Source organism: Nyctereutes procyonoides, unplaced genomic scaffold, assembly GCF_905146905.1.
Source record: "Nyctereutes procyonoides isolate TBG_1078 unplaced genomic scaffold, NYPRO_anot_genome, whole genome shotgun sequence".
Classification (NCBI taxonomy): Eukaryota; Metazoa; Chordata; class Mammalia; order Carnivora; family Canidae; genus Nyctereutes; species Nyctereutes procyonoides.
In genome coordinates, this window is record NW_026575020.1 from 28,597,872 (window position 1) to 28,611,675 (window position 13,804).

The 13,804-nt window shown below is 40.2% G+C and overlaps 1 protein-coding gene across 2 annotated transcripts in view; it reads left to right on the forward strand.

Annotated features, from left to right (window-relative positions):
• The first annotated feature begins 2,052 nt into the window (after nucleotides 1-2,052).
• PAFAH1B1 (platelet activating factor acetylhydrolase 1b regulatory subunit 1) overlaps nucleotides 2,053-13,804 on the forward strand; it is an 83,845-nt gene continuing 72,093 nt past the window's right edge. Inside the window, exon 1 of one of the 2 annotated variants that reach the window (XM_055321877.1) lies at nucleotides 2,053-2,415. The gene's annotated coding sequence lies outside the window, so the exon portion shown is untranslated. Of the gene's footprint in view, nucleotides 2,416-3,123; nucleotides 3,243-13,804 lie in introns of those variants that run through there. The other variant, XM_055321885.1, reaches the window with a different exon arrangement.

A 13,804-nucleotide genomic window follows, 5' to 3' on the forward strand; every position in this document is an offset into this window, starting at 1 on the left:
TTCTTAGAACGAGAGGTTATTTCATGTTTACTGTTACCAGACATAGCACAGACCAAACCTCTCTGTGCGTCCTCTTGTCCTTGTCTATCTTGAGAATTCCAAAGCTGAAAAAGACCCAGAGACCCTTTGATTTCCTTCCCTCCCTTCATGAAGAAAACCCCAAACCCTCCAGACAACCAACCCTCACTCATGCTCTTCCTGAACACTTCTAGGATAGAGACAACCCTTCTTTAGAAAAGGAAACTTGCTTTGTTATCAAGCAACATAAATGGTTACATGAGTTACCTACAATTCCTCACTAAGGCACTATATTTCACACATGCAGCATCACACCATTTCTCCCAGAAGCCTAATTACAAGTTAGCTATTTATCAGGTCTGTTTTATGTAGACACCCAGGCCAGAGAGTTATTTTATTTATTTACTTATTTAAAAGATTTTATTTATTTATTAATAGAGAGAGGAGAGAGAGAGAGAGAGGCGCAGAGATACAGGCAGAGGGAGAAGCAGAAGCAGGCTCCCTTCAAGAAGCCCAATGTGGGACTGGATCCTGGTATTCCAGGATCACACCCTGGGCCGAAGGCAGAGGCTCAACTGCTGAGCCACCCGTGTCCCATGAGCCACTCAGGAGTCCCCCAGAGAGTAATTTAGCCAAGGTCACACTTCTGGTAAATGACTGATCAAGGACTCATATCCAAGTTACCTCTTTCACTAACCCAGCAGCTTCTCAAAGACAGTGTATGCATTTACTTCCATAAGGGGAACTAATAAAATCAGTGAACGTAAGCCTAAACCTGTGTTAGGAAAAGAGTTTCTTTGGAATAAATATATATATATTTACATATATGTTATATATATATACACATACACACATATATGTTATATACATATGATTTTTATTTATTTATTCATGAGAGACAGACAGAGAGAGAGAGAGAGAGAGAGAGAGAGAGAGAGAGGCAGAGACACAGGCAGAGGGAGAAGCAGGCTCCATGCAGGGAGCCCGACGTGGGACTGGATCCCGGGTCTCCAGGATCACGCCCTGGGCGGAAGGCAGGGGCTCAACCGCTGAGCCACCCAGGGGTCCCTCCTTGGACAATATAAATTAATAATTATATAATCACACTAGATACCTCTTATTAAGAGAATATTCCATTTTGAAAGATTCAGAACTCCAAATCTGGCCTATTTAAAATTTTAGTTACCGTACAGAGCAATATAAATCTGGCCTATTTTAAATCAAATATCTCCTTGTGAAGTCAAATACATAGACTGCAAATCTTATCATCAGTATATAAACTCATAATTTAGCAAGCAAGCACGCACGCACGCGCACGCAGGAGTGAGCACCCTGTGAGGATAAAGTTCCAGGTCTTTCTTTGGGTGTCAGTTTCCAAACTTGGAAAGTATCTCAAACGTGTGTGACTAAGGAAAAGAATAGCTGAACCACATCTAAAAGTGAATCCTCCCAATTAAAAAATCTATAATAAAAAATGAGATAATTAGGCATTCCATCAGCCTTTTAAACCTCAATAGCCAATCTCTCCAACCCAACCTGGCTGGGAAGTAAACCTGAAGGCCAGAGGTAGGAGAGGCCACAGCTTAGCCTGGGCTCCACTTACTTCTGAAGCCCATCCGGGCCGGGACTAAACGGGTACCAACGGGTCCCCGCTGTTGGCCGGGTGAAGCCCGGAGAGCGAGGTTTCTAGGCAAGCGCAGGGAGGGGAGGTGAACAGCCGGCGTTCACGAGGTGCCTGAACAATCAGACGAGGGTCTAGGAAAAGGGAACCCAAGGTTACAGAGGCAAGCAGAACGCGAGAAGGAGCACCTCCTGCGCAAACTCGTTCGCCCGCCACTCGGTACCGCCAAGCCGCATCGCCCGCCAGCCCGCTAGGCGGAAGGGAGCGCGGCTCAGGGCCGGGCCCAGGCCGGCGCATGCGCCTCAGCCCTCTCCACTCCCGGCCCCCCTCCCCTCTCTCATCCCGGCGGGTCAGGGGCGGCGGCGGCGGCGGCGGCGGCGGCGCGGTGACGTCAGGGCGTTGGGGCAGCTCCTGTGACAGACGGAGCTGGAGCGGCGGGGCGGCGGCGGAGTCCGGCGGCTGAGATAGCGAGTGAGCGAGCGAACGAGCAGCGATCCCGGGGCCCAAGGAGCGAGAAAGAGGAGGAGGAGCGCTCGGGCGCGAGGGAGAGAAACCGCGAGCGCCAGGCTTGGGCTCGAGCCCCGGAACGGCTGAGGAGCCCGCCCGCTCCCCTCCCCTCCCCCTCCCCGGGACCGGGCCCAGCGCGCCATCCTCCCCCTCCCTCTCCTTCCCTCCCTCCCTCCTTCCTCCCTTCCCTCTCCCTCTCCCCCTCCCCCGCCGGTGGATGGGAGTGAAGGACGGAAGAGGCCCTGCGGAGGCGGCGGTGCAGCGCTCCGGTAAGCAGCGAGGGTCTGCGCCCTCCCCGCTCTTCTCCTCCTCTGCGCTCTGGCGGCTGCGGGCCGGGCCGGGCGGCCTGACGAGGTTGCTGCGCGGGTCCCCTCCCTCTCATTCTCCCCTCCCCCTGCCGCCGCCTCCTCCTTCTTCTTCTCTTCTCGCTCTCAAAATGGCGGCCGCGACGGCCGTTGAGTGAGAGACACGGGAGGAGGGGGGACAGGCCAGGGAGGGCGCTGCCCTCGCTCCCCTCCTCCCCGGCCCGCGTTCGGGGGGTGCCGGAGCCGCCGCGACTCCACCCGCGGCCCTCCCCGGGAAGAGATCGCCCTCCTCCTCCAGTGACTTAGCAAGAAAAGTATTCTTGGGTAGGAAGGGCGTGGAGAGAGCAGGTCGCTCTCTGATCTTGGGGAAAGGGTTTGGCCCTCCTCTCCTGGCCGCGGCAGGCGAGCTCCGCAGTCCCCACCCCACCCGTGGTTGGCGGCTCGGGGACCGGGCTCGGCCCCGCGCGGCCTCGGCGCCCGAAGGCCTTCGGGCGTTCCGTCCCCCACCTGTCCTTAGGATGGGGTTGACCTGAGGCGGACGGCCCAGCCCTTCCCTGCTCCCTCGGCGCGGTGGTCCAGCCTCTGCACCCGCCAGAGAGGAGCGGCCCGACCCCCTGAGCCATCCGCAGCATCCACCCACCGAATCAGGCAGGTTTTTCTTCTCTACCACTGGCTCCTGAGACGGGAGTTGCCTTTTGACGTTGTAACACAGCTTCGAGGCCCTCAGCCATTCCCCTTCATCTAATCTCCCCACTCCTTTAGGAAACGCAGTGCCTTCTTTAGTTTCCCAGGTGAGAAAATAGAAAATGTCTTTGAGGTGGTGGGGAAATTTTAACTCTCTCTCTCTCAACGTAAGAGTAGAGGAGTAGGTTTTCAATATTTTAGATAAGAGAGAGCAAGGTCCCTTGGCTTTATTTGTTTTTCTGCCTTTCTTCAGTGACTTAGCAAGAAACTCCCAGGGAGGAAGGCAGGAAATTTTCTTCTGGGGTTGGGGTTTGAGTTCAAATTACATCAATCCTTTGGTTAAGAATTTGTGCTTTTGAATAGAAGAACCAGATTTGTGGTTTCATTCTCAATGGGCGATGTCATGCCAAGGTCCCCCCCTCCCCCTTTCCTTAAGAGGCAATCGGGAGAGAATAAAGATATTACTGTTATCCCGACCTCTAACATATAATCCTCGAGATTCGTAACGTTTTAAAGGCTAAACAAAAAATTTATGCCATTTTTGATAATTCTATTTATGTTGGGAGGTGATTGTTTTGTGTGAATTTCATTTGGAGTCTAGGGCGGAGGAGACAGCTTGGGCCTTTCATACCAGTAATGTCATACCTCTTCTTTTGCCACAGTAGTATTTGGTTAAAAATTTTTTTTTGTTGTTGTTTCTGTTTTTTTTTTTCTTTCTTTCTTTTTTTTTTTTTCCCTCTGCAGCAGGGCTTGATTGCTGCAGGGTTCAGTCTCTTAATCAGGAAAATTTCCTGCCTGGGTATGTCGGCAATGATATAATGTTGAATATATAAAAAGCTTTTATTTAAAAGAATTCTGATTTGGGTCTAAGGGCAGCTTTTAATATCTCATGGGTATCTTTCAAGACACAGCTTTACAAAATAACTGGCAATTGCAAATTGCAGTTTTTATTAAAGCAGAAGTGTAATCTGTATTTAGGGTGATTTATGCTTTCATGTTCTATTATAAATGATCATTGTTTGGATTGTTCAGAAGGGGAGGATCTCTTAAAACAAATTTGAAGCTGTTATTTTTTAATAAATAGAGAAAGGAGCCCAATTTTTCTCGAAATACTTCTGTATATATAGATTTTGATAGAGATAACCCTATTTTGGTACCCACCTCCTCCCCTTTTAAAAATGGGCTAATATTTGTGGATGCTGTGAACAGCCATTGAGCTGAGGAGACTGGGTGGAGTAAGAGAGCAGGAGCTGTGAAATGCTAGATTGCCCTTTTGTAGCATTTTTCTTTTGCTTATGTTTTGTACGTTATTTGATACTAATTGGTGCTACAACAAAGGCATTTCTCTGTAGTAAATCTTAAAAGCTGATGTTTTTAGTTTCCACCATTTTTGCAAGGTGGGTATTGAATGATTGGGGGTAAAAAGCAGTGTCCCTGCTCTAGAGCAGACACTTATTGTCTTTCTGTATTTATATATGTACATATACACACACACATATATACAACCAGTGTTAATTTTTTTTATTGTTTTAGTCAAGTAAGTGTAAGTTAATGAATGCCAGAAATATTTGGAAGAAATAGAAAATATGGCAAAAACCTAAAAATATTATAGATGTTTTCTTTTTCTTTAGTTTGCATTGAAACATTGAATTTGATTTTTTTAAAATAACATCAAAGAGGAGTATAAAAAGATAATTTGTGTTAAACGCTATTTATAAAGGCTTTCTTCTTGTGTTGTCCCTTGAAAGGGACCTTTTGTAAGGTACTATAGTAAGAGAGGGTAGGTCACTTTAGTGTCTTGCATCAAGTATTCATGTGAATAGACATCTTCAAAAGAATGTCAGATTCATGCGGTAAATGTGATTTTGATGAGACTTAAGACTATTTATCAACATATGCTATGTTTTCACACTTTTGCTGTATTTAATGTTAGAAGGTAGAAGGGTTCATATGGTAAAGAATGAATAAGGTTAGGAATGGTAATTCAGTATATTATGTGATGTATTCCCATCCTAGTATTGTAAGGTATAAAAGTGCACTAAGAGTGGTGATTTTTTTGGTGGATTATTCATTCATCAGGAGCTTAAAATAATTTGACTTGAGAGCTTTAGTTCCAAATATATATCTGTGGATGTTTCTGATACACGTGACAGTTATCTTTTGCTTAATTTAGAGATCAGTTTATAAAAAATTCTTCATAATCCTGTATTTTTAAAACTTTTAATGAGATTAGGATAGATTTCATTTTGTAGTAGAATTATTTGGTATCTATTTTTCCAGTTAAAATAACTTTACTATATTAGAAATTTGGAGATGTTTCTGGAAGGGAAAAAATCAGTATCATAACTTTTCTAGCTAGAACATCCATGTTTCATTGTCTCTATTTTATTTTCCAATGTAAATATTTCCCTTCTATGTATTAAATAAAATTTATACCAACATAAATTGCACGTACCCCTGGCGGCTCATATTTTAGGTGCTCAAGAAAAAATAGGACCTTTTTGTTTACATGTGGTTCATCTTATTCATAACTTGTCATCTTAATAAACAAGCCATAGAAACTATGTTAAGTTGACAACGTTAGTGTGGAGGTATCTTTAAAATACAAACTCAAAGCAAAATCTTAGGGCAATCAGAATGAATTTTCATTTTTTTCCATTGAGTTCTACAGTAGTGAGTCATGTACTCTTTTGCCAAAGGGACTTAAGGTTCAGTTGGTTTTAAATTGAGCTGGCCATGTCTGCTGTGGTCCTAAAAGAGATTTTTTTTTAATTTGCTTTTAAGTGTCTGTTTTGAAAATATTTTACTGACAGGTAACTTGTTTTCATGGATGTTGGAGAGAAATAGTTAAATGTAAAGTGGAAATTCTTTGCCAGTTTTCTTAAGTCTTCTACAATAGGACTGTAATTTTTTTTTACTTAAAATGTTGCTCTACTTAAAATAAAACTGATGGTATGCAGTGAGTTCTGAAAAGATAAAGGAAAAAAAAAAAGATAAAGGAAAACCTGTTCTGAAGATGTTTAGCTGCCGAGTGAATTAGTTGCTGAAGGCCAAGTGATTTGAGAAATCCGTACTTCATGAAAAAAGATGCTATAGTAGGAGACTAATAATGAATTGCAGCTAAAGCTTTTTGTTTTAGCTTTGTTGCTAGTTTGGCATGACACTTTCAGGTACTTAAATAGAACCTTGGTTTATGTATGTAAGCTATGTGTGTATTTTTTAACCTTGCAATGGCAGTTAGATTTAATTGATATTTGTGGAATGCTTTATACTCAGTGGATACAGGCATCATAAGTGCTTATTATTTTGATTTATTGTTTTTTCTTAAAAGATGATGGCTTTTGGTTGAAACATCCCTAGGTAGGATTGTTCTGTGCATTTATTAAGGATACTTCTGGAATAAAGTCATTGTCATTTAACATTGTCATATACAGGTCCCTGGAACTTGTAAGTGTATTGAACATGGTACTCATTTTCATTTGTTCTGCTACTTTTGAGGCAGATTGGTATTTTTCCGGGTGAGAGAGCTAAAATTTAGAGAATGTCTTTCCCTAAGGTCACATGTTGGGTTAGCAGCTAGAATGAAGTAAGTAAGGCATTGAACCACTTGGGTATTGCCTTGTATGATTCTTTAGTCTTTCAACAAAATGGACCCTTTTGATGACTATTCTTGAGTTTGTGAATTTTTCTTTTCTAAAATGGTGAAAATCCATGGCATTTATTGCCTGCATCATTTAAATTGGCATTTAACATACAGTCTTGTATTGTTAACTATTTTGCTTGTATAACGGCTTAGGCATTTGAGTAGGGACTCCGAGAAAGTGCCTAATTCTGCTTTACAGTAGTAGTAATGAGTAAATAAATACTTGTTGTATACATGCAGGTAGTATTAATGTGTTAATAAATTAATATTAAATATTTAAGTCATATTTAAGTAAATATACACAAATAGTATTAATAAGTAAGTAAATACTTGTTGCAATAGATTGAATGCAGGGTTATGTGAAAGAAAATGTGCTATGCTATATAGTTCTTTGTAATAGCTGACTTCCAGTGATCTTTCAGGAATTGAGGTGAAGGAGGGAGAAGTGTTTATACTTCCTTTATAGGGATTTTGTGTTCTAGGGAACAGGGTCACACTCCTGAATACTTGTATCAGGGCCACAAAATTGCTATCTGTAAGAAGTGGATTAACCCACCTGGATGCATTTTATGTGTGCATTTTATAATTGTTTGTTTTTTTGCATTTTGATAATCTGTTCTTTGAGCTCCTATGTGTTGACCAGAACTATTGACAGTTAACTAAGGCTGTTAACATTTTTTGAGAGACTCTTTTGATAACAGTGAAATTAAGAATCTGGGAAATTTTCAAGGACTTTAATTTTTTTTTTAAGGATTTTTTATTTTATTTATTCATAGAGACACAGAGAGAGGCAGAGACACAGGCAGAGGGAGAAGCTCCGCATGGAGCCTGACGTGAGACTCGATCCCTGGTCTCGAGGATCATGTCCTGGGCTGCAGGCGGCGCTAAAACCGCTGCGCCACCGGGGCTGCCCAGGACTTTAATTTTTAAATTTTGTGTTTATTAAGATTTTGCATAGTGATTAGTCCAGCTTTTAGTCTATGGCAAAGATAGAAAGCTATGTTTTGTAATATAAGTGCTCTGTATGGATAAGGCACATTTTACTCATCTTTCCGTGTTTGTTTTTATTTTATCAAAAATATACTGACTACAGGATGCCTGGCTGGCTCAGTCAGAAGAGCGTGTGACTCTTGATCTCAGGGTCATGAGTTTGAGCCTCACATTGGGTGTAGAGATTATTTAAATGAAAAAATAACTTTAAGAAAAAATATGCTGATTGCAAAAGAAGGGAAGGTGAAGATGAGTCAGTTTTATTGATTATTTGGGGGTTTTTTGGTAAATTTTAATTTTTAAGGTTGGGGAAATTTATGCATTCAGCATTATCACAGAAAATAAATTAAGCTGTTGACTAAAACCATATATGAATATTCTAGTAGTTAACTCCACAATTTGTCAGCTATTTGTTTTGAGCAGAAGCTTCAGTTTAAAAAAAAATAAAAACCTTCAGTTTCCTTATCTATATAAATGGATAATGTTGACAGTGTCTAACTCACAGAATAGTGGCTACTGTTGAATGGCTTCTAAATCCTTCAATAAATGATTTTTTTATTGTTACATTTTTTAAAGAAAGAATTTAAATAGTTCAAATAAGTAGTCATTAATGTTAACATAGTAGTTGCTTTTTTTTAAAAAAAAGATTTTATTTGAGACAGAGAGAGGGTGCACATGAATAGGGGGAGGGGCAGAGGGAAAAGCAGACTTCCCACAAAGTAAGTGCGGAGCCCGAAGCCCAGGGTTGATCCCAGGACTCTGAGATCATGACCTGAGCCGAAGTCAAAGGCTTAACCATCTGAGCCATCCAGGTACCCTTTAATTATGTCAGTTTTTATAATTTTAAGTATATTTCTTTTCTAAAAAATTTATTTTGTTTGGGGGGGGGCACTTGTGATTGGGGAGAGGGGTGGAGGGCTAGGGAGAAGAAGAGAGAATCCTAAGCTGACTAAGGATTCCAGAGTGTGATTCCAGAGTGTGATTCCAGTGATGCCCTATCTCACAAATCCGGAGATCCTGACCTGAACAGAAACCAAGAGTCAGGCACTTAACCAACTGAGCCCAACAGGCACCTCTTAAAAGTGTATTTCTTAAGAGTTAGGATTAGGGATTTTTTTTCTCTTTGGTATCCATTATGTGTATCTGAAACCAGTAATGGCTTCAAAGTCTTTTTTTTTAAATTTTATTTATGTATTTATTTAGAGAGCGTGTGTGCGCGTGCGCAGAGGAAGAGGGAGAGAGAGAATCTGAAACTGACTCTACACTGTGTTTGGAACCCAATGTGGGTTTGATTTCACTACCTTGAGATCATGACCAAAATCAAGGGTCTGACCTTTAACTGACTGAGCCACCCAAGCGCCCCTCAGAGTTCTGTAATAGGCAGAGTGATCCGTATAAATCCATGCCAAATGGAATAATTTATTTTTTTGACGTAAAAGTAAGTTGCAAAGCATTTTACTTAAACTGAGAAGTATGGTTTACATCTTTAACAGAACATTTTTGTTTGTACTTTTAAATATTAATAAAGTCTTTATTTTGGAATAATTTTAGATTTACAGACAAGCTGTAAAGATAGAGAGTTCATATACCCTGAACCCAGTTTTCTCCATTGTTATCATCTTACATCTTGGGGTACATTTGTCAATCTTAGTATTTACTATTAGCAAAACTCCAGACTTAACCTGGTTTTTCCATTAATGTCCTCCTTCTGTTCTGGATCCAACCTAGGGCACCACATTGCATTTGGTTATGTCTCTTTAGTCTCTCCTGGTCTGTGACAGTATCTCAGTGGTTCCTGGTTTTTCATTAGTTTGAGACTTACTTGACAAGTAAGTATAGTACTCGTCAGGTTTCCAGTAAAACCTCTCCCAAACTGAGTTTGTGTGGTATTTTTCATCAGACCAGGGTTTTTGGAGGAAAAAGGTGAAGTGCACTTCTCATCGTATTATGTCTAGGGCTACATGATATGCACAAAACATCGCGGGTGGTGTTAATTCTTCACATTTAGTTAATGTACTATGTGCCAGTTTTCTCTACCCTAAATTATTGTTTTTTTTCTTTCTCCTACTTTATTCTTTGGAAGGTAGTCAAGTTCCATGTTGGGGGGGGCAGTGTTTACGTATGTTCATTGAAATTCTTTTGTAAAACAGATTCATCTCCTCTCCCCATTTAGTAAAACAGTTTATATTTTTGACTATCAGAAAATTTTTGCTTAGAATTTTATTTTTTTTAGATTATCTATTCATGAGACAGAGAGAGAGAGGCAGAGATGTAGGCAGAGGGAGAAGCAGTCTCCATGCAGGAAGCCTGATGTGGGACTTGATCCTGAGACTCTGGGATCATGCCCTGAGCCAAAGGCAGATGCTTAACTGCTGAGCCACCCAGGCGTCCCTAGAATTTTAAATATTAAATATTAATTCAAGTAACCCTAAATTTTGCCTGGTTTCCTGAAAAGTATTGTAACTATAGCTTGGAAGCTAAAGATCAAAGAAAGCTTTGGAAAAAACATTTTTAAGTGAATTATATATCCCTCCAGAAATTATTCTGAGAGTAAAGTTGAGATTTCAGAGAAGAGCTCCCCACTTTCCCATTTTAGGGCTTGTTTAGAGGGAGACTGGTGTGATCTGAGAAGCAAAGCAAATAGAGTATCTTAGTCATTGATTCTTTGCTAGTATTTGAATATACCAGATAATAAGTTTTATTTTTTCTTTTTTTTTAATTTTTATTTATTTATGATAGTCACAGAGAGAGAGAGAGGCAGAGACACAGGCAGAGAGAGAAGCAGGCTCCATGCTCCGGGAGCCCGATGTGGGATTCGATCCCGGGTCTCCAGGATCGCGCCCTGGGCCAAAGGCAGGCACCAAACCGCTGTGCCACCCAGGGATCCCCAGATAATAAGTTTTAAATAGTACAGCAGAAAACAAAACATTCTGACTAATTAGACTCTTATTTTAAAAACAGAACTGGTAGATCCATGTTCTGAAAGATATTTATTTTACACTAAGGAGAATTATAATTTGAGAATAGGATTATTTTTGAGAATTACAATTGCTACAGTTTTTTTTTTTCCCCTTCCATTGTAACACTTGTATAGAGATTTGCATTGGGTTTCTCTTAAAAAAAAAAAAATCCTGGGCCACCTGGGTAGCTGAGTCAGTTGACCGTCCAACTCTTGATCTCAGGGTTGTGAGTTCAAGCCCTGCATTGGGCTCTGCACTGGTTGTGAAGCCTGCTTTTAAAAAAAAATTAAAAATAAAAAATTTTTTTAAAAAATATTCACACCATTACATATCTTTCTCTTCTAAATTTTCATCAGATTTTTTTAGGGATGTCTGGGTGGCTCAGTCGGTTAAGCATCTAACTCTTGATTTTAGCTTGGGTCAAGGGATGCAGTCCTATCTGTGACTCCTAGCTCCATGGGGGTCTGCTTGGGATTCTCCCTCTCCCTCTCATGCACACACGTGCAACCTCACTCTTGCTCTCTAAAAATAAATAATTCTTTAAAAAAAGTAATTTTCATCAATTTTTTTTGTCCAGCAAACATTTATTTAGCTATATTGAATCCCAAGTACTGAGGATACAAACGTGATTGTCCCTGCCCTTGAAGATCATAAAGTACCTAAACACATACTTAATATGCAAAGGTAGCATAATAGTGCTATAATCAAAAGTACTTGCTGTGATGAGGGCCTGGAGTTTTCAAGGAAGTCTTCACAAAGCTGTTGAACATTTTTGAAGAAATCTTGTTACGTTGTTTGGGTTTCCAGGCAGAGAAAGTGATTTGTTCCCAGTCTTATGAGTATATCTTGTTTGGTGAGAAAAGTTCCAAGTTTGAGTGTTGCTGGGGCGGTGAATTAGTATAGAGACGTTGATCTGGCCTGTAAAGCTGGGTGTTAATGGGCCATCTTCATCACATGTAGATTTTTATCTGTTAAAAATGTAAATTTCCAGGCTCCATCATAGACTTAAGAGTTGAAGGAGGACCAAGGTTGGGGAAGTTTTTTGGTTATTGTTGTTCGTGTGTATTTTAACTGGATAACCATTAGGTGTACTGAAGACTTGAGTCCTAAAACATTTGGTGTTTTGTGTTTCATATGTCTACCAGTATAATTAATAATAGAAAAAATTTTGTTTTTTATTGCTCATTAATCTTATAAGGCATTAACTGATTTCTGTCATTGGGATGTAGTCAGTACACTCTGTGTAGGAATCATGCTGAGGTATGAGAAGGTGCTCCAGACTGGGGACAGCAGAAGTAAAATCCTAAAGATCACAAAATGGGGGAGAGGAAAGACTTATATTATATGATGCTCAGTGTTACTGGCATGTGAGGAAAGTGGGACTTGACTAGAAATGAGACTTGAAATATGGGCAGGGAAGTAGCATAGTTCATTGATTAAGAGCACCATCTGTGGAGCCCAGATGCTGGGTTCAACTTTCCACTCTGCTGCTGATATATTTATGTTATCTGTATTTTACACGTGTATGTGTACGTATACACTCGTGCAACTATATAAAGGCTGGTTATTTACATTCTTATAAGCAGTTGTGAGGAGTAAATGAACACTTGTAAAACACATAAAGCAATGATTAACATAAAGTAAGTGTTATATATTGTTAGGCAGAAAATTCTTTTTAGGTCAATTCCAAAAAGACAAAGCATTTTTAAATAATAATTTTACTATGTGTTTTTTTATGTTATATCTTTATGATGAGATTTATGATTTAAAGATAATAGCACCATGGTGTAATATTTAAAAATTTTGAAGTGACTATTCAATCATTAATAACATTAAAATTTGTTAATTCTGTTATATCCATTTTTTTCATTGTTTATGAAAATACAGTAATAAACCTTGATAGCCAGAATTAGCCAGAATATTTAATAACTTATTAATTTCTTGGGTAAATCTTAGCTCCATGCTTACTTCCCTATTTCTAGATTTGTTAGATTGGGGGGCTATTTTGTTATTTTTATTAATTTCAGGATAGTTAACCTACAGTGTTTTTTTTTTTTAATTTTTATTTATTTATGATAGTCACACACACGGGGGGGGGGCAGAGACACAGGCAGAGGGAGAAGCAGGCTCCATGCACCGGGAGCCCGACGTGGGACTCGATCCCAGGTCTCCAGGATTGCGCCCTGGGCCAAAGGCAGGCGCCAAACCGCTGCGCCACCCAGGGATCCCAACCTACAGTGTTATATTAGTTTCAAGTGTAAGGATTTGTCAGATTTTAAGAATGGCTTTTTTTTTTTAAACCATTCAGGTGACTTTATAAAAGGGGTAAAACTTGATTGAAATTAGAACTTTTGAATTTTCTCTTGATTCTTGTGAAATAATCAAATGGGTAGGAAATTCAGTATCCTTATGTAGTCCCCCCACTCCCCATGTAGTATTTAAAATCTGGATCCTGGGTTATAGTGGTGTACATTGTATATGATATCTGTCACTTAGGCTGTTGCAGGGCCTATCAAATCTCCCCCACTAAAGATGGTTGAGAAAGATGATATGTTGAATGAATAACTGGAGTGAACATGGAAGGTTATTTTAGGTAGAGGGAACAGCAACATACACAGGTGCAAAAGCGTGAAAAACTATTACATGTATACTGGAAAGTAGTTTGGAAGAGGGGATTTGTAGGGTATGTATGAATATGAGGCTGATTGATAGACTTTGTAAATTATATTCTATATATATGATAGGTGATTTGGAAGTCAACAAACATTTCCAAGCAAAGATGAGCATTATGATCAAATGTGTATTTTAGATAGTTAATGTGGGTCGTAGTGAGGGACATAGATTGGAATTTGAAGGTCACTTAGGAGGCATTTTCAGGAAAGAATGATTAGTGCTTGAAATAAGATCGTGATGATGAAGGTTACTGATGAGGGAAGGTAGAATTGTGAATAAATAGTGTGATGGAGAGAGAGAAGTATTAGAAGACATCTCAGATTTGTAGCTTGGGTGTCCCAGTAAAATTGAGAAACTGGGTGTTGTTAGCCACATGAGAGAATAAGAGGAGGAATTATGTGGG